The sequence below is a fragment of the Nelumbo lutea genome, chromosome 2 (genome assembly GCF_056320005.1).
Source record: "Nelumbo lutea isolate HS-2025 chromosome 2, American lotus-T2T, whole genome shotgun sequence".
In the NCBI taxonomy this organism is placed as follows: domain Eukaryota; kingdom Viridiplantae; phylum Streptophyta; class Magnoliopsida; order Proteales; family Nelumbonaceae; genus Nelumbo; species Nelumbo lutea.
Window position 1 is genome coordinate 27,305,181 of NC_142685.1, and position 20,289 is coordinate 27,325,469.

At 39.2% G+C, this 20,289-nt stretch overlaps 1 protein-coding gene across 1 annotated transcript in view; it reads left to right on the top strand.

Annotated features, from left to right (window-relative positions):
- The window catches only part of LOC148869416 (nucleoporin-like protein), a 63,957-nt gene that overhangs the window by 30,434 nt on the left and 13,234 nt on the right, over positions 1–20,289 (top strand). The window lies entirely within an intron of this gene.

Sequence of the window (20,289 nt, forward strand, 5' to 3'; positions counted from 1 at the left end):
TGGGAATTGGGAATTCCATCAGGGCAGAACTTTTAGCTATTGTACAAGGGGTCCAATTTGCAAACCAGCTGGGAGTACAACACCTAATAATCGAGGGGGATTCCAAAGTGGTGGTGGGTTGGTTGAAACATTTTGAAGAAGCTATGTGGCGAAGAATGAAATGAAGAAATTTAGTTGGTTGACAAGGAATATTTTGGTCACTGTACAGTGGGTGGGGAGATCAACAAATACCTTGTCAGATGTGTTTGCTAAGCAAGGGGTAATTAGGGAAGAATTATTTTGGGCTCAGTTGTGATTCTTGTTTTTCTTTCCTAGTTTACTTGTAAGCTTCAAGGAGGGGCTGCAGCTCGCGCCTCTGATTGGGATGATGTATGAACTCACTCTAATTTGCTTCTGAATCAATAAACTTATTTTTATTCATCAAAAAAACTTGAACCAATAAGTAAGAAAGAACATAAAATGTTGTTCAATCAACCTGTTTTCTTCTTTTTCTTTACTAATTTTCTGTTTTTATATACTGATTTCTTCTTCTTTTTCTTCTTCTTCCACCTTTTCTTTTCTTCTTTTCAGTTGAAAAACAACCCACTTGATGTATGGAACTGTTGGAGATTAGATGCAAACCAGAAAATGAACAAACAGGAGAAGAAGAGAAGAGAGAGCTGGCGGCAATGAGTGTTAGAGAGTAAGAAGTTCGAACATAACCCCTCTCTAACACTCTAAACATCTTATTAATAAGTTAATCTTTGACAAATTACAGAGAGGCCCTTGAGTGAGCAGGAAAATACAAAAAACAGAATATTACAGAGTATGGGCCCAGAATAAGGCCCACAACAGAGAGAAACATAACATAACATGAAATGACAGTCTATGGGCCATTCGGCCCATCTTCTCTACAATCCCCGTCAAGCTGAGCATAGATGTTAATCATGCCCAGCTTGCCAGTGTCATGTTGAAGCCTTGCCTTGGAAATGCCCTTGGTGAGAAAATCTGCCAGTTGTCCTTCAGAAGTAATGAATGGAAGACACACTTCACCGGAGGAGACTCTTTCACGAATAAAGTGTCTATCAACCTCAATATGTTTGGTTCTATCATGTTGTACCGGGTTGTGAGCAATGTTGATGGCAGCCTGATTATCACAGTACAACATCATGGGTTTGTCATGATCTACCCCAAGTTCTTCCATTAAGGACCTTAGCCACAATAATTCCGAGACTCCATGTGCCATGGCTCTATATTTTGCTTCTGCAGAGGATCGAGCCACAACTGTTTGTTTCTTACTCCTCCAAGAGACAACATTACCAGCCACCAGACTGCAATACCCTGAAGTAGATCTTCTATCATCAATATTTCCAGCCCAATCAGCATCAGTATAGGCTTCAAGTTTCAGATGACCATGTTTGGCAAATAGAATTCCTTTTCCTGGAGAGTCTTTCAGATAGCACAAAATCCGTTCTACTGCTGCCATATGGGTATCTCTAGGAGCATGCATGAACTGGCTAATGCAACTGACAGCATACGCGATATCTGGCCTAGTCATGCACAGGTACAAAAGCTTCCCAAGAAGTCTCTGAAAGACCCCTTTGTCTTCCAACAAAGTTCCATCCGAAGCTGAAAGTTTGTGACTCATATCAATAGGAGTTGCAGCTGGTCTTGCACCCAATTTTCCAGTTTCAGACAACAAATCAAGGACATATTTCCTCTGGGAAATAAGAATCCCATCCCTGGATCTGGCAACTTCTATGCCAAGGAAATATCTCAACTCCCCTAGATCCTTAATCTCAAATTCTATACAGAGGAAAGACTTAAGGCCCAGAATGCCAGAGGCATCATCACCAGTCACTATAATGTCATCAACATACACAATGAGATACACTGCTAGAGACCCACTTTTCTTCACAAAAAGAGTATGATCTGACTGTGTCTGAACATAGCCGAATTTAACAAGTGCAGCTCTAAATCTCTCAAACCAGGCTCTAGGAGATTGTTTGTGGCCATAAAGAGATTTCTTCAGTTTACATACCTTTCCTTGCATATCTTTCCCATACATTCCTGGAGGAAGACACATGTAGACCTCCTCATGTAAGTCACCATTCAGAATTGCATTCTTTACATCTAACTGATAGAGAGGCCAATCAAAGTGAGCTGCCAGAGATAAAAGAACCCTCACAGATGTCATCTTAGCAACAGGGGCAAAAGTCTCCAGATAGTCAATCCCATATGTGTGTGTGTAGCCCTTTGCAACAAGTCTGGCCTTGTACCTCTCAATAGTCCCATCTGCCCTGTATTTAATGGTAAAAACCCACTTGCATCCAACTGGATCCTTCCCTTCAGGCAAATCCACCACCTCCCAAGTACCATTTTCATGTAGAGCATCCATTTCAGCCTGCATGGCATCTCTCCATTCTGGAATCCCAAGAGCTTCTGATACAGACCTAGGAATGGGGTTAGAAGCAACTGAAGAGAGATAGGCACAATATGAAGGGGAAAGTAGGTCATAAGAAAGGTGTTTGGAAATGTAGTGTGCAGTACACTTCCGCTTTCCTTTCCTAACAGCAATGGGGACATCAAGATCTGGGAAGGGGGATTCCAAGGGAGCTGAAGCAATACTTGTTATCTCATCTGTGATTGGGAGGGTATGAGCCTCATTTGTTGTAAGGGAAACCACTTGCTCATTCCTGGATCTCTGCCTTTGATACACTTTGGGATTATGGGTAGGACGAGGAGGTAAAGAAATAGGAGCACTAGGACAAGAGGAATGAAGTGGCTGATCCTCCTTTGATTCATTTTGTGAGGATACAGATTTGTCAAGAGACTGAACTGGGACAAGAAGGGGAAGAGCAAAAACTTGTGACAGACTCTCCCCCTGTTGACAATGTCCTTCCTGAGAGGAACCATAAAAAGGAGAAAGTTCATCAAAGGTAACATCCATAGAGACATGTCTGGTGCCAGTCTTTGGATCAAAACAACAATAACCCTTTTGTGTGGGGGAGTAACCGAGGAAGATGCATTTGTGGGCTTTTGGTTCAAACTTGTGTCTCTGCACACTTGGAATGTGAACATAACAGGTACAACCAAACACACGAAGAGGAATTGGGAAGAGATCCTTATCTGGATGAAGAAGACTGAAGGGGGATTTAAACCCTAAAACCCTGGATGGCATACGGTTTATGAGATAGGTAGCAGTAAGTACAGCATCACCCCAAAATCTTGTGGGAACATGTGAGGCAAATAAAAGGCTCCTTGCAACTTCAACAATATGTCTATTTTTTCTCTCAGCAACTCCATTTTGTTCAGGGGTTCTAACACAGGAGTTTTGGTGAATAACCCCCATGTCAGAGAGATACAAGGATAAGCTCTTCTCAAAATACTCTTTTGCATTGTCAGATCTGAAAACCTTAATTCAGGTACCAAATTGAGTCAAAACAAGCTCATGAAATTGAAGTTTATACTTTAACATGTTAGAATATTTTGATTTTCTATACTTTAACGTGAAGTTTATACTTTTCTTTTGAAAATTCTGGATATTTATTAAGGAAATATGATTATGGAACCTAGGTAACTACCCTAGGATACATGTTTTTACTTTAAAAAAATCCATTGCCTAGGCAACTAGGTGACTAGGTGCCTCCCTGTTGCCTAGCTTCGCCTTGGCGCCTTGAAAACTATGATCTTCACTTGCCTGATAATACTAAGAAAGATTTCATCTTCATTGATATTAGAGCAAAACATTCTACAAAATTAGGAAAGAAAAAAATATATACAATCATAAACATCATCTCACATACCAAAACACATTTTCTGGATGGCTTTAACATCTCTTAGAATCTCCCACGCTTTCTTATGTAAACAAAACAAATTTTCCTTTATATTAGAATCTCTCACTCCCTCCCCTGACCCCCTTTCTATCTCTCTTTTCCCGTTTTCGTTAGAAACTAAAAGATGTTCAAATTGTTAGAACAAAATCACCCATGAAAGGCATTGGATGGGCAGTAAGATACTCCTCTTGAGTGTTATCTCTTTCTAAGTTCTCTAAAAGGTATTTTCTGTTTGCGCTGCCCTTGTGCATGTGGATTCAATATGGAGGACATCCTCCTTTTTAAGTCCTTCAATTCCAAACACCCTTTTATAGGAACTGTTCCTCTTCAACTACCTTTAGGAAGTTGGAGCTTTTTGTTGTAGATGAAACAGTTGTTACCACTGTTTGTTGTCACCGCCTTTCAAATTGCCGGAATCAATGTCTGGGGCATTTGAAATCTTTTCATGTATGAGAGGCGTGGACAATGGCCTTAGACAGACGTCTTTCCAGATCTAATCTAGAGAGGTGTGGCATCCAAATTTTAGACTCCTCTTGTGAGCTGTGCGGTTCCCTCCCAATGTGGGAGCATTTCTTGAAAGCTCTGGACAACAGCTGGGTTATGCCAAGGTCGGTCAAGGAACTGCTGTGCTGTTGGAAAATTAAAGGCCTAAACAAGAAGGGATTATTAGTGTGGAAGACCATTCCTGCAGCTGTTTTGTGGTCCATTTGGGCTGAAAGGAATAATAGAATTTTTTTCTAATAGAGCTAATAGTCCAGAAGAGTTAGTGCAGAGAGTTGTGGGCAAGCTAATCTCTTGGGTGTTTGTTACTGAGGATTTTAAGCATCTGAATTTGTCTCACTTGTTCCGAGAACCCCCTATTTACTAATGTTATTCATTTATTCATTCCAAATTTTCAATAAAATATCTTCTTAAAAGGGAATTAAAGTTATAAAATCTTTATTTTTGATGTGAGAAATAAGAATTTAAATCCCTAACATGGACTTGTTCAGGCTTGCATCGAGGGGCATGATACAAAGGCGACTCATAGAATTAAAAATGCAATATGTTTTACATCACATTAGATACTTGAAATAATGCAATTGAGGAAAAAAAGTGATTGTGGGTTTTACATGCTTGAAAATGCTTTATATGTTTGCTTTTATTTTTAAATTTTCATTTGAATACGCTTTACATGTTATGTTTATGTATTTTAACTTTAGATAATAGGTTTTTTAAAACATTTATTTTGAAATTTAAGTTTAGATTTGTTATTAACATTATGTTTCTAATTATTTATTCTTTTTTTTATTTTTTTGGCATTTTTGAAATTTCTGACTTTTATTTTTTGATTTTTTAGCATTTTTTGTAATTTTGTGCCTTGATTCAAAAAGGCATGCGCCTTGCGCCTGAGGTGCAAATTGGCCCTTGTGCCTTTTTTTTTTGCGCCTTGGGCTTTTAAAACACTGAGTTAGGCTCTGTCCCCAAGAACAAATTAATTGATTTTGAAATTTGTTTGAAGTCCAGCCTTTTAAATGCAACGTTAACGTTAAGTTTAAACATATTAATTTTGAATGACATGTTATCCTATTTGTATTGGAGGTGGCCAGTGTATGTGGCAACCACAATTGCCACAAATGTGAGTGGTAAGAGGAGGTGGCTCGGATGAGTTGGGCTTCAACTTGTATGTGTTGGAGGTATGCCCTTTTGCTTTGATCCCTACAGAATGGTAGACAGTTGGGGAGGTGTCAGCGAACTGTACTAGTAACAAGACACAAGACGGAAGCTTGGAAGTGGCACTTGCAGGTGGGGGATCTATCACAATTGCCACAAATGTGAGTGGTAGGAGGAGGTGGCTCAGAAGAGTTGGATTTCAACTTGTATGTGTTGGAGGTAAGCCCTTTTGCTTTGATTCCTACAGAATGGTTGACAGTTGGAGAGGTGTCAGCGAACTGTACTAGTAACAAGATACAAGATGGAAGCTTGGAAGTGGCACTCGCAGGTGGGGGATCTATCACAAAACCTTCAACATGGGCGCTATCAAACTTCCTCAAATTCAGTGCTTCCCTGGGAGTATCACTGAAAGGAATGGAGAAAATGTTAAATTTTCTGATGGGGTGGAGAAGAAAACTTAGGAGGAGAAAGGGAAAAAGACTCAGAGGGAACTCTTCAGATTAGCATGGGGCTTGAATGAAAATGCAGGGTCAGTGGCAAAGGATGGTAAGGGTGGAAGGAGGGGAAGACACTCACCATGAGTAGGGGCGGAGGTCCTTGGGGTTTCTTGACCAGAGGAATCATCCATTAAGATAGTCTTGTGGAATATGTGGAGGTTGAATTCAGGCTGTAGGAGATAGGTAGCAGGTTCTTATGTGAAGATTTGGAGGGTAGACAATTTGTGCTTGCCAGAAACAAAAATAGAGTTGGTGGAAGCTCGAGTTATCAGATGCATTTGGAGAGATCATAGTTGTAATTGAGTCACATTGCTGGCTGAAGGTACTGCTGGGGGTTTGGTAGTGATTTGGGAGACAGACACAGTGGAAGTTAAGTGGACAGAAGTGGGACAATTTTCAATTTCTATTTGGTGCAACTCTTTGGAGGATGATTGGGAATTTGTACTCATCTCGATGTATGGTCCAAATGACAATAGGCCGACGGAAGATTTCTGGGCGGAACTTGATGGTGTGAAAGAAAGATAGGACTTACCTTGGGTGGTAGGTGTATGAGAGGTTTTGCTTCATGGAAAGTTGGGAGTTGGTGGATTTGCCTTTGCTAGGTGGTAAAAATACTTAGATAAACAATCAAGATGAAGCAATATTAGTGAATTAGTGAAACTGAATTGCTTTGTGGTCTCTACAGCAATGAAAAAGTTCCCAAATCTTTGTGTTGAGGCCTTGCTTAGACCTATTTCAAATCATGCACCAATTTGTTTTAACTGTATTGGTGTTCAAAATAGAACCCCTCCTTTTAGGTTTGAAAACCTTTGGCTCCAAGAAGAAGGTTTTGTGGAGAAATTATGGGGCTGGTGGGAAGAAGTGCATGTGGTTGGGACAACGAGCCACATATTCAGCAAAAAGCAAGGGGTTTCGAGGGATCATCTGCTTTTGGCGGCTATGTAATTTTATTTCTGCTTCTCCGGTTCTTAAATGATGTAATACTTTTGTTAGAAGAGGTAGCAGCTCGTGCCTCTTCATGGGTTTCCTGTATTGCCTTATATTCTGAATTCATAAATTATTTTCATTCATAAAAAAAAGAAAAAATAAAGATTTGGAGAAAAGAAGTGTTTAAGGGGTTGGAGCAGAAGAAGATTAAATGCTAAGGCGGAGTTTGGCAAGTTGGCGTATCAAGATGAGGTGAAAGTGGAGACTAAGAGCTAAGTGGAAGAAGGAAGAGAGAATCAAAGCTTGTATAGTTGAATTTTATAAGAACCTATACAATGAGAATTGGATACAGGCCCAAACTCGATGGGCTAAATTGTGATGGGTTGACAAATGAGCAAGAAAGGGAGCTGGAGAGGGATTTCCAAGAAGAGGAGGTGAGAAAGGCAATTTTGGATATGGAAGGGGACAAAGCCCCGGGATTGGGTGGCTTCATCATGGCTTTTATAAGTGTTGTTGGGATTTTTTGAAGACAGATATTATGAAGGTCTTTGAGGAATTCCATACAACAACACCTTTGGAAAGTAGTCTAAACTTAACTTTCATCCCCCTTGTTCCGAAGAAGAAAGGGGCTGAAGACATAAAAGATTGTAGGCCTATTGGTCTGATAGGCAACATGAATAAAATCATTGCAAAGGTGTTAGCAAAAAGGATGAAGCTAGTAATGGGGAGCATCATGTCGGAGTGCCAAGGGGCTTTTGTAGAAGGAAGGTTGATGGTGGATGGGGTCCTAGTAGCAAATGAATTAATTGACTCGAGGATGAGAAGTGGAAGGGGTGGTTTGCTTTGCAAAATAGATTTGGAGGAACATATTATCATGTCAATTGGAGTTTCCTGGACTATGTATTTTGAAGCAGTGTTTTAAAAGCGAAAGGCCCAAGGGCCATTTTGCACCTGAGGCGCAAGGTGCAAGGTGAGGTGCGTGCCTTTTTGAGGCAAGGGGCACAATTTTTTGAAAAATCAGAAACAAATGAAAAAATTAAGGGTATAATTAAAAGACATATTCCTATACTTCAAATTAAATTAAATGATTAACACACAACCTATTAATATGTCAAGTAACAACAAAAATCTGAAATAATCAAGTTCTCAAGTACTCACCAATGACCAATCAACATTAAGTTCAAGACTTCAAGCAAGCTACAAGCCATTAATGCAATACAATGAACAATCACATAGAGTTAGAGTCATGTCATAATCATACTATCATAGGCAATTTTCATTCAAAAAAAGAGGCAGACAATTTTCTTTAAAAAAAAGACAGAGATTATAGACATATAGTCATAGACAGTTTTCTACCCAAAAAATGAGTCAGGCAAATTTCTACAAAACAAAATTCATAGACAATTTTCTATATATAGAAAAAAAAGAGTCTAAGGTTTCAATTCAGCCATTCTTTTTTTTGATGAATGATAATAAATTTATTAATTCAGAAGCAGATTTAGAGTGAGTTCATACAACATCCCAAGGAGAGGTGCGAGCTGCAGCCCCTCCTTGAATCTTACAAGTAAACTAGGAAAGAAAAGCAAGAATCACAACTGAGCCCAAAACAATTCTTCCCTATTTACCCCTTGCTTAGCTAACACATCTGACAAAGTATTTGCTGATCTCCCCACCCACTGTACAGTGACCAACATATTCCTTGTCAACCAACTAAATTTCTTCATTTCATTCTTGTAACTCCACATAGCCTCTTTAGGATTTTTCAACCAATCCACCACCACTTTGGAATCCCCCTCGATTGTTAGGTGTACCCCCAGCTGTTTTGCAAATTGCACCCCTTGTACAACAGCTAAAAGTTCTGCCCTGATGGAGTCCTCAATTCCCAAGGGACCTGAGTAGAGCAACAAGATCTCTCCCTTCTCATTTCTCAAAGCACCCCCCATTCCCGATAATCCTGGATTACCCATGCTACTTCCATCAAAATTCAACTTCAGTGAGCCTTCAGATGGAGGAGACCAGCTTGTAATTGATTTGTCCTTTAGGGATGAACACCTTGCTACTGCTGACCAATTTCTCCAAAGGTCATTAAAGGAGAATTGGTGAAAGATTTCCAAGGTCTTCAGCCAAGGTATTGCCCTATTTAACACATAGTCTTTCAATTCCTAACTGCTCCTTTCCTTTTCTTGAAAAATTCTAACATTCCTTTCTTCCCAAAGAGTCCAAATCAAGGCAGCACGAACACATCTCTACATAATTCTCTCTATTTTTGTAGGCCAATAAAAGGTAGAATGGTTGAAGAGCATGTGAACTTCTGCTGGTAGACTCCAACTACTCCCAAACAATGAAAGCAGCCAAGCCCAAAGGTCTGCAAAAAAGGGACAAGATATTAATAGGTGGTAACAATCCTCACCGTGAGCTCTACAGAGGATACACCAATTAGGAGAAATACAGAGGAAAGGTCTTCTCTTTTGTAGGTTATCTAGAGTATTTACTTTCCCATGGAATACTTCCCAACAAAATGCCATAATTTTTTTGGGAAGTGGCCTACACCAAATTTCTTTTGACGGAAAGAGTTGGTGAGTAGATAGTTGAGAGATGGACTTGAAGAAAGAAGCACAAGTGAAGGTTCCATTGGGTCTAGGAGTCCATACCCTCTTATCTGGCTTGGAGGGATCCAAACAAACCTGATTAAGACAACCAAGCAAGACAAAAAGAGATTCAATTTCATCATCCCTAAGTCCTCTATGTAACCCAAAATCCCAAGTAGGATCTAAGGGTGTTCCCAAAGGTGAGACACATTTTGAGACCACCTCTTTTTTGTACAAAGAAACAGAAAATAGCGAAGGGAACAAATCCTTTAAAGGTGTGTCTCCAACCCAAATATCCTCCCAGAAGTGAACAGTGTTGCCAGAACAAACTTCATACCTGATAAAATTGAGGAATTGAGGAAGGGTGTTTTGAATGGCCTTCCAAGGTGCTGCTAGGTTAGCTTGCCTTGATACACCAGCATTCCATCCATTCTCTGACCTCCCAAACAGAGTTTGATTTTTTCTAGTTACCCTCCCAAGTCCCAAACCTCCCTCTTCTTTACTTTTGCACACAATTTCCCAATTAACCAAGTGATCCTTTTTTTCTTGTCCCGGCTCTCATAAGAAATCTCTCATCAACTTCTCCAGTTTCCTAGCTTCCCTAACTAGTATCCTAAAAATAGACAAAAAATAGGTAGGTAAGTTAGCCAAGGTAGCTCTTATTAGGGTAATTCTCCCTCCTAAAGAGACATAATTCCTCTTCCATGAGGCTAATCTCTTCTCAAACTTTTCTATCACTGGGGTCCAAAATCTACTCTCCTTAGGATTTGCCCTTAAAGGAAGCCCTAAGTATGACATAGGCCAAGCAGAGGTGGAATGCTCAAGACACTCCACAATAGCCTCGACCTCCCCTACCTCCAAATTTATACCCGCTATGCAGCTCTATTCCAAATTTATTCTCAAATTAGAAATAGTTTCAAATCCTTTGATTAGATCCTTTAGGTTTGATACCTTTTCGCTAAAACCTCCTTCACAAAAGATCATTAGGTCATCTGCAAACTGAAGGTGGGTGACGAGGACTTGGTGTCTCCCTATTCTCCATCCCCTAATGGCATCATCACTGTCAGCCTTAGTAATGATCCTACTAATCACATCAGCTACTAAGGTAAAAAGGAAGGGTGAGAGTGGATCCCCTTGCTTGACACCCTTGCAAGCTGGAAAAAGTCCCTCACCATACCATTTGCCAGAATAGAGTAGTGACAAGTACTGATACACCCAAAAATCCAACTACACCACTTGTCCCCAAATCCACAGTTTCGCATAACCTCTAATAGAAATTCCCAATCCACCAAATCATAGGCCTTTTCAAGATCCAATTTACAAATGAAACCTCTCTTCCTAGACCTTTTCATTTCCTCCACACACTCATTCGCAATTAAGATCTTCATTTCAGCCATTCTTCAAGATTCAATCAGCATCCTCTTCATCTTTACTTGGAAGTTCAACTTCATCTTCATTGTCATCTGACTTGTAGTCATCAAAATCGTCTTCCATTCTTCTTCAACTTAAACTTTAACAAACTTCTTCTTCCTCTTCTTCATCTTCTAATTGAAGTTGTCTTGGTATTTTTCCACTAGATTTTGTTGCTCTTGCTTGTGAAGTTGAAGCTCTAGACCTTGTATACCTTAGTGGCTCTTCAACTCCAGAAGCACTAGCAACATCTCCCCATGCTAGTGTATCATCATCAAACACCAAATCAGCTTCTGCACCATCCTCATCACGTCCTACCTCCCCCATTAACCATTCACTACTCTCATCTATATCTTTTAATGAAATGGGGTCACTGGTGCTACGTGAGCCAAAACATTCTTTAAGCATCTGATTGAACTTAACAAATACCAAGTCATTCAATCGCTTGTGATCCAACTGTTTTCTTTTCTTAGTATGAATCTGTTAAGTCAAAAAATTAAACAAGTGTAAATTTAAGATAGTTTATCCAAAAAAATGGAAGTATTTTAGTGTAGTAGTTTGGCATACATGCTGAAATAAGCTCCAATTTCGCTCATACCCCGATGCACTACATGTCAAACTTAGAAATTTCATTGCAATCTTTTGTAGATTCGGGGTAGAAGCACCAAATATGGTCCACGAATCAGCTAAAAAATATAAATATTAACTGAATTAGTGATCATTAGACTAACTAAAACTATTAAGAGGATCCAATATTTATATTAATTATTAAATCAATGTTATTTACCTGGTGCTTTAATCTTCCTCTGGGAAATAGCCATATCATTCTTGTACTTGGATATTTCATCAGTTATTACACTTCTCTTGTTCATGTCCTTCTCAAGCATCTCAATTACTTTAAAAAGCCCTGTCATAACCTCTTCATCTGTTTCAATTCTCTTTTGATCATCATAATAAAATTGGGAGTTCAAAAAGTAACCAGCTGCATGCAATGGTTGGTGGAGTTCGCATTTCTATCTCTTATCAATAATTTCAAAAATGTCTTCATATTTTTCATTTCTTCCACCAAATGCCTTGTTAGTGGTCTCCTTTGCTTGGTCCATAGCCTCATAAATATAACCCATGGAAGGCTTGTTTTCACGATTTACCAACCTTAATATACAAACAAGAGGGCCACACACTTTAAGAGTAAAGACGACACTATTCCAAAATGTGGGTATCATGACGGTCTCCCCTATTCTTTTCTCTTTTGCTTCTTTTACCCATTTGCTATCATTCCATTCCTTTGAGTTGAACAAATCTCTCAAATTCTTCTTTTGTTTGTATATATTCTGCAATGTGAGAAAGGAAGTAGCAAAACGGGTTTTTGCTAGCCTAATCAATTCTCTCTGATTTGTGAGCTTCCTCATCAGGTTCAATAAACCTAGATGGTTATAGATATACCCCATAAGTGCAATTGCTCTCTCAATTGTTCTCTTCTCAGTAGTAAACTTCCCAATGTCTGCCAATATCAAGTCCAAACAATAGGCAGCACACGGTGTCCATGTCAGATGTGGATGCTTTGACATAAAAAACTTCCCTAATAATACAAGAAAACAATTCAAGAAATAATAACTTCAGAAATGTGACTCTAACATGTCAAAAAACTAGAGGAAAGTTAAATAGAAATAATAACAAAGTATAAAACTCACCGGCTAGGACATAATTTGATGCATTGTCTGTAATAACTTGGAGAAGATTTTTCTCACCATTTCTCTCCACCATCTTGTCAAGCAATATAAATAACCTCTCAACTGTTTTTACTTCACTTGAATCATCAATGTTCTCTATAAGAATTGTCCCCACACGACTATGGACCAAAAAATTTATGAGGGTCCTATCCTTTCTATCTGTCCACCCATTAACGATAATAGAGCAGCCCCTTTTTCCCAAGACTCCTTATAGTGTTGAAGCAATGTTTTTGTATAGTCGACCTCCTTCAAGAAAGAAACTCACAACTCATTGTAACTTGGGGTTTTTAATCCCGGACCAAATTTCCCTATTGCCTCTACCATTGCTTCAAAACTTTTCAAGCGTACGGTATTCAAGGGAATACCAGCTTGATAAAATCATCTAGCAATGTGTATGCATACTTGCTCTCTCCCTTCTTTATTATTTGCATCACTAATAGTGGTTTGCTTAATCTTTTTCTGTTCTCTTCTCAAATTCACAGTTTCTTTTGTGCTTGGAGTAGGAAAAAAATTATCCAAAGGCCCCTTTTGCCTTATTATGGGGGCTGTTTAGAACTTCTTTTTGAACTTGAAGCAGAAGGAATGTGATCACCACCACCAAGCACTTCCACCTTGTCCCCTGTCTCATCTTCATCTTCAACTATATTTTCAAAATCATCAAAATGTGGAATTCTGCCCTCTTGACTTCCAACTATGTCCTCTTTCATTGATTTTATTCTCTACATGCATGCTAATATCTCTTCTTTCACCTCTTTCAAGGATTTAGGACAAACTTTCACATTTCTTCCACCAATTAAATGCTCTTTTGATCTATAGATCCCTCCATTTGTCACTTTGCCACAAAATTTGCAAGTGACAGAATTTGTATTCTTTCGATCTTGCAAATAACAATATTTCCAGCCCGGGTCTTTCCTATTGCTTTCTTGAGTATTGTCGGACTTGTCTCCCATCTCTTTACTTGGTTGGCAAAATTTCCTATTGGCAAATAGCAAATTGCAATTTGCAACTATCAATACTCATATTTGTGAACCTATCTTCGAAAATAAATAAACTATTCTACTTGATAATAACACAAATAAATAAACTATTCTATTTGATAATGAGAAAATGGTGTAGTCAAGGATTTCTTTGGGGCCTTGAAAGGAGTGAGACAAGGGGACCCTTTATCCCCTTTCCTCTTCACCATACTAGCTGAGGTCTTTAGTAGATTGATCTTGAAGGCAGAGGAGAGCGGGTTGTTAAAGGGATGGGAAATAGGGAGGGAAAGGGTGGTGTTAACTCATGTACAATTTGCAGATGACATCATTATCTTTTGTGAGATTGGAGACGAGTTAGGAGTAAGAAACCTTAGGATGTTAGTTAAACTATTTGAAAAAGTGACAAATCTGTGTTGCTGATAAAAAGAAAAGTGACAAATATGAGGGTGAATCTTAATAAGAGTCAGGTGGCAGGGATCAATTTATCACAAGAAGATGTTAATTTGTGGGCTGAGGAACTAGGATGTTTAAGAAGTGATTGGCCACTTAAGTATTTAGGCCTCCCCCTTGGTGCAAATCCTAGAAGATTAGATTTTTGGAATCCAGTTGTGGAAAGATTTGAAAAGAAACTTGATGCGTGGAAGAGGAACTACATTTCTCTGGGGGGAAGGATTACTCTCATTAAGTCTACCTTAGCAAATCTTCTAGTTTACTATCTCTCAGTGTTCAGCATGCCTCAAGTTGTGGGAAAGAGATTAGAGAAGATAATGAGGGATTTTTTTTGTGGGAACCGGGCGAGAAGAAGAGAGATCATTTAGTAAGGTGGGATCTAGTGTCTAGGAGGAGAGAGTTTGGTGGTTTGGGATTAGGAAGGTTGAAGGAAAGGAGCAAGGCTCTACTAGGAAAGTGGTTACGGAGGTACCCACAGGAAACAAATAGGTTGTGGCACAAGATTGTGACCAGTATTCATGGGCTATTTATGAATGGTTGGAATGCCAGTGTCTAACAGGGTTTCCAGTGCTTCACCTTGGAAAGCGATTCACAAAATCCTTCCATTGCTCCTCAGTCATGTCAGGTTTGATATCAATTCAGGTAACAAAGTTAAATTTTGGGAAGATGTATTGGTGGGTGACTATTCTTTAAAGGCCTTGTTGCCATCAATTTATGCTTTGTCTTGCCTCAAGGGTAAACCGGTTGTTGATTTCCTGTCCCTTTCTCCTTCATAGTCTGGTTTTGCTTGGAATTTGGGTTTCCGCAGAAATGTGCGAGATTCTGAGTTGGATTTGGTGTCTTCTATTATTCAGCTGCTCGACGGGGTTTTCATTGATCCTGCAAAGCAAGATACTAGAATATGGATTCCTAATCCCCTTAGAGCATTCAGTTGTGCGTCCATTTTCAAAACCTTGACCTCTAATCACCCTGGGGTCCAATTCCCAGTCCGAGAAGTCTGGTGTCGCCCTATTCCCCCTAAAGTGGGTGCTTTTAACACCTATGGCCTCTGCCACGGTGCAATTAACATCTATGATCTGATGCAGAGGAAGAGGTCTGACTGGTGCCTTTCTCCTAATTGGTGTTGTTTGTGTGAATCAAATGGTGAAACTGCTCATCATATATTTGTTTCCTGTCCTGTAGCGAGCAGCATTTGGGATTGTTTTTTTTCTCTCTTTGGATGCAGGTGGGATACCCCGGTGAGCCTGGGGGGACTGACGCCTCCATATTCAGATGGCCAAAAAGAAGAGGAGGAACTCTATGGAGATGCACACGGGCAGCAGTACTGTGGATGTTATGGGAGGAAAGAAATCAGAGAATTTTTGAAGGGAAGAAAAGGTGTAAGGATCTACTGATAGAAGGGATTATGATTAAAGTAAGTTCATGGGTGAAATCTATGGACTTATTTTCAGACTTTACTATGGATGGTATAATCAGGAATTGGAAGACTGTAGCATCCTTGTCATCTGCAGAAAAGAAGTAAGAAGTTGGGTTCCTCCTGAATCAGGACTCCTTAAATTAAACTTTGATGGGAGCAGCTTTGGCAACCCGGGTATGGCTGGAATTGGTGGGGTTATAAGAGATGACAGGGGGACAGTAGTGGGGCTGTACTCGGGCCCTATTGGTTGGGGAGACTCCATTACAGCTGAACTAAAGGCAGTGCTCTTCGGAATACAAAAAGCCATGGAAATAGGGATCAGGAAGTTGGCTGTAGAAGGCGTCTCCAAAGTAGTTATCAGTTGGCTAAAGCAAAATGGGAAGACTCCTTGGGAATTCAGAAACAAGATCAAGAAACTTAATCATATTACAAAGGGTATACAGATATCATACCAGTGGACTCCAAGAGAAGCAAATGGATTTGCGTACCAGCTAGTGAAACAAGGGTCTAATAGGGAACACTGTTTCTGGGCTCAGTTGTAAGGATGTAAAGCAAATCTTAGATGGATTCTTAAAGGAAAATGGGGTAGCCGAGGCTACTCAATCTCTATACTAATGTTCATATCTCTTTATTAATAAAAACACTTTTACTGATAAAAAAAAACTGCTGTTTTAATGAGAAAAATCTGAAAAAAAAAATGAGGCAGAGCCATTGTTTTTGTGTAAGAACTAAGAAGCAAGACCGCAAGTCTGCAAGTATGCACGTCCTTGTAGAAACTATAAAGAGGAATGGGCAGTTTTAATGATAAAAACTAAAAAAATAATGGGGTGGAGCCCCTGTTTTAACGAGAAAAACTGAAAAAATGGGGCGGATCCCTTGTTTTTATGATAAAAGCTGAAAAACAATATGTTTTAATGAGAAAAACTGAAAAAAATGTGGTGGATCCCCTGTTTTTATGATAACAACTGAAAAACAATGGGGCAAAGCCCTTGTTTTAATGAGAAAAACTGAAAAGATGGGGCGGATCCCCTGTTTTTTTGATAAAAACTAAAAAAACAAATGGGGCAAGTCTATGTAGAAGGAAGAAGAAGAAGAAGAAGAAGAGAAAGGGTGGAGCCCCTGTTTTACTGAGAAAACTGAAAAAAAGGGGGCGGAGCCCCTGTTTTTGTGCAGGTTGTGTATGAAGAAGAAGAAGAGTAATGGAGCTCCACCCCTGATTCAACATTAAAAGCAAAAAGAGAAAGGGGCAGAGCACCTGTTTTACTGAGAAAACCGAAAAAAATAAATAGGGTGGAACCCTTGTTTTACTGAGAAAAGCCGAAAAAATAAATGGGGCGGAGCCCCTATTTTTATGCAGGTTTTGTACGAAAAAGAAGAAGAAAAATAGGGCGGAGCCCCTATTTTCTCAGCCTGGACTGCCACAGGAAGAAGAAAAAATATATATACATATACATACCTGTTACTGTAGCTCTGTTCGATTAAGGCTTGGAGTCTTGGACAAACTTGAGCTTGAATGCGCTTCAGCTTCCTCTGGTAGTCTGGTTTGGACTTTGGAGTCTTAACTTTTGGACGAAGGAGGCTTTCTTTTTTATTCTTTTGGTTGTTTTGGCAAAGGCCTCTGTCGATTCAGCTTCCTTTTCTCCCAAGTTTCCTATTTTATATTTTTTTTATTTTTAATATATTTTCAAAATTTGTTTAGGTTAGATTGTTTAGAAATCATCTAGGCGCTTGCCTGGGCTGCCTGTCGCCCGGCCTGAGGCGCATGCCTAGGCACAAAGGCGAGCACCTATCCAATGGTTGTGCGCCTTAGCTTGGGCGAGGCATCCAGCCTGGAAAGCACCTTGCCTCTATGCCTAGGCACGCCCCAGACGTGCCTTTTAAGACACTGCTTTGAATGATGAATTTTGGTTTGAAATGGAGGAATTAGATGAAGGTATGTGGTTGTATTCCATCCTTTTTGGTTTTTGGTAAATGGAAGAGCTTATGGAAACTTTAACATCTTGAGGGGGTTAGACAAGGGGACCCACTGTCCCCATTCTATTTTATTTGTGTGATGGAAGCTCTCAGCAGGTTGGTGAAAAGGGCTGGAACTTGAGGATTTTTAGAATGATTCACAGTAGGTATGAGAGGGTGGAGGTTGATCTACTGCAATATGCTGATGACGCACTTATCTTTTGTGATGCATCTCAAGAGCAACTAGATTTTGTAATGTTTATGCTGAAATTGTTTGAATTTTGAAATAGTATTGGGGTCGAAAGTAAACTTGAGCAAAAGAGAGCTAGTGACTGGAGGTGAGGTGCAGGAGTGGGCTTACGTAGCACTAGTGACCCCATTTCATTAAAAGATATCGATGAGAGTAATGAATGGTTAGTGGGGGAGGTAGGACGTGATGAGGATGGTGGAGAAGCTGATTTGGTGTTTAATGATGATACACTAACACGGGGAGATGTTACTGAACAAAAAAAAAAAAAACACGGGGAGATGTTGCTCGTGCTTCTGGAGTTGAAGAGCCACTAAGGTATACAAGGTCTAGAGCTTCAATTTCACAAGCAAGAGCAACAAAATCTAGTGGAAAAATACTAAGACAGCTTCAATTAGAAGATGAAGAAGAGGAAGAAGAAGTTGAAGAAGAAATGGAAGAGGATTTTGATGATTACAAGTCAGATGACAATGAAGATGAAGTTGAACTTCCAAGTGCGGATGAAGAGGATGCTGATTGAGTCTTGAAGAATGGCTGAAACATTAGACTCTTTTTTTATATAGAAAATTGTCTATGACTCATTTTTGGGTAGAAACCAGTCTCTGACTCTGTCTATAATCTGTATGTCTTTTTTTGAAAGAAAAATTTCTCTTTTTTTTTGGGAGAAAATTGCCTATGATAGTATGATTATGACATGACTCTAACTCTATGTGATTGTTCATTGTATTGCATTAATGGCTTGTAGCTTGGTTGAAGTCTAGAACTTAATGTTGATTGGTCATTGGTGAGTACTTAAGAACTTGATTATTTCAGATTTTTGTTATTTGACATATTAATAGGTTGTTTGTTAATCATTTAATTTAATTCGAAGATTAGGAATATGTTTTTTAATTATACCCTTCATTTTTTTCATTTATTTTTGAATTTTCAAAAAATTGTGTCTTACCTTAAAAGGTGTGTGCCTTGCCTTGTGCCTTGCACCTAATGTGAAAAATGGCCCTTTTGCCTTTTTGCTTTTAAAACACTGGCCCAATCTCGGTAGGAATGGCTGCTATCATTGAAAAGAAAATGGGGGGTTTCCTTTCGAGAGGCTAAAAAGAGAAGTACCACTTAGTAAATTGGAACATTTTAGGGTAGGTGCCTCACCCAGGTCCTAGGCACACGCCTGGTGCACCTAGTCGTGCTCCTTGCACCTCAGCTCAGGCGTGCTCCTTTTGAAAGTTTGACGCTTTTTTGCTTTTTTGTTCATTCATTTATCCTAATAAAATATTTCCCTGAAAAGCAATTATAACTATAAAGTCATTATTTTGTGTGTGAGAACTAATTATTTAAAACCCTAACATGGACTTGTTTGGGCTTTCCTTAAGGGGTGTGGCACAAAGGTGGCTCATAGAATCAAGAATGTAATATGTTTTATATCACATTAGCAACTTGAAGTAATGCAATTGAGAAAAAAAAGAGATTGTGGGTTTTACATGTTTGAAAATGTTTTATATGTTAGATTTTATTTTTAAATTCTCATTTGAATGTGCTTTACATGTTATGTTTATGTATTTTAACTTTAGATTATAGGTTTTTTTAAAACATATATTTTGAAATTTAAGTTTATATTTTTATTAATATTATGCTTAATGTTTTTTTTGTGCATTTTTTATTTTTTGGCATTATTTGATTTTCCTGACAATTTTATTTATTTTTTGTACCTTGCTTAAAAAGGCGTGCGCCTCTCCTTGCGCCTTGCGCTTTGTTCCTCAGGCGCAAATTGACCCCTATGCTTTTTTTTTTTTTTTTTTTGCGCCTTGCGCTTTTAAAACACTAGGTGGGACCCTGGAACTTCAGATCAGTCCTACAAGTGTTTGGTATGGAAGGTAATACAATGGTCTATAATTCGTTTGCAAAAGGTGTGAAACTCAAAATAGGGAATGGGGAGCGGGTCAAATTTTGGAAGGATGTTTGGTGTGGGGAGAGGTCCTTGTCCGAGAGCTTTCTTGCTTTATTTGAAGTGGCAGTGGACAAAGAAGTAAGGTTGATGAGTGGTTGCAAAATTCAATATGGTAGCATGGTCTGGATCTCACAGTTCAGGAGGAATTTGAATGATTGGGAAGTGGATGAGTGGATGGAGCTATTGCAACTTTTATATACTACATTGGTGGAGTTTTCCAGGTTTGACAGAAGAGTTTGGAAGTGGGAGAAAACTGGAAGATTCTCAGTGAAATCCTTTCAATAAGGCCTTGAACAACCAGGACATTCAGTCCCAGCTCATATCTTCTGGTGTAAAAATTGTGCCTTAAAAATATCTTTGTTTGGACAGCTTACCTTAATAGAATACTTGCAAGGGACAGCCTTGCCTGGAAAGGTGTTTTACTGGATTCAGCTTGTTGTGTACTATGTGAAGGATGGCTGTAAACAGTGGATTGCCTTTTAGTGCACTGCAGCTTCTCTTTTGGGATTTGGAACAGAATTTCACACTTGTTTGAAGTACAAAGTTGCTGCCCAGGATCAGTAAAGGACTTTGTAAAGGGTTGGAAGGTGGAAGGGCCGAGTAAAAGAGGAAAATTAATCTGGAATATAACCCCAGCAGTGGTTTTCTGGTGCCTCTGGCAACGTAAATTCTATTTATCAGAA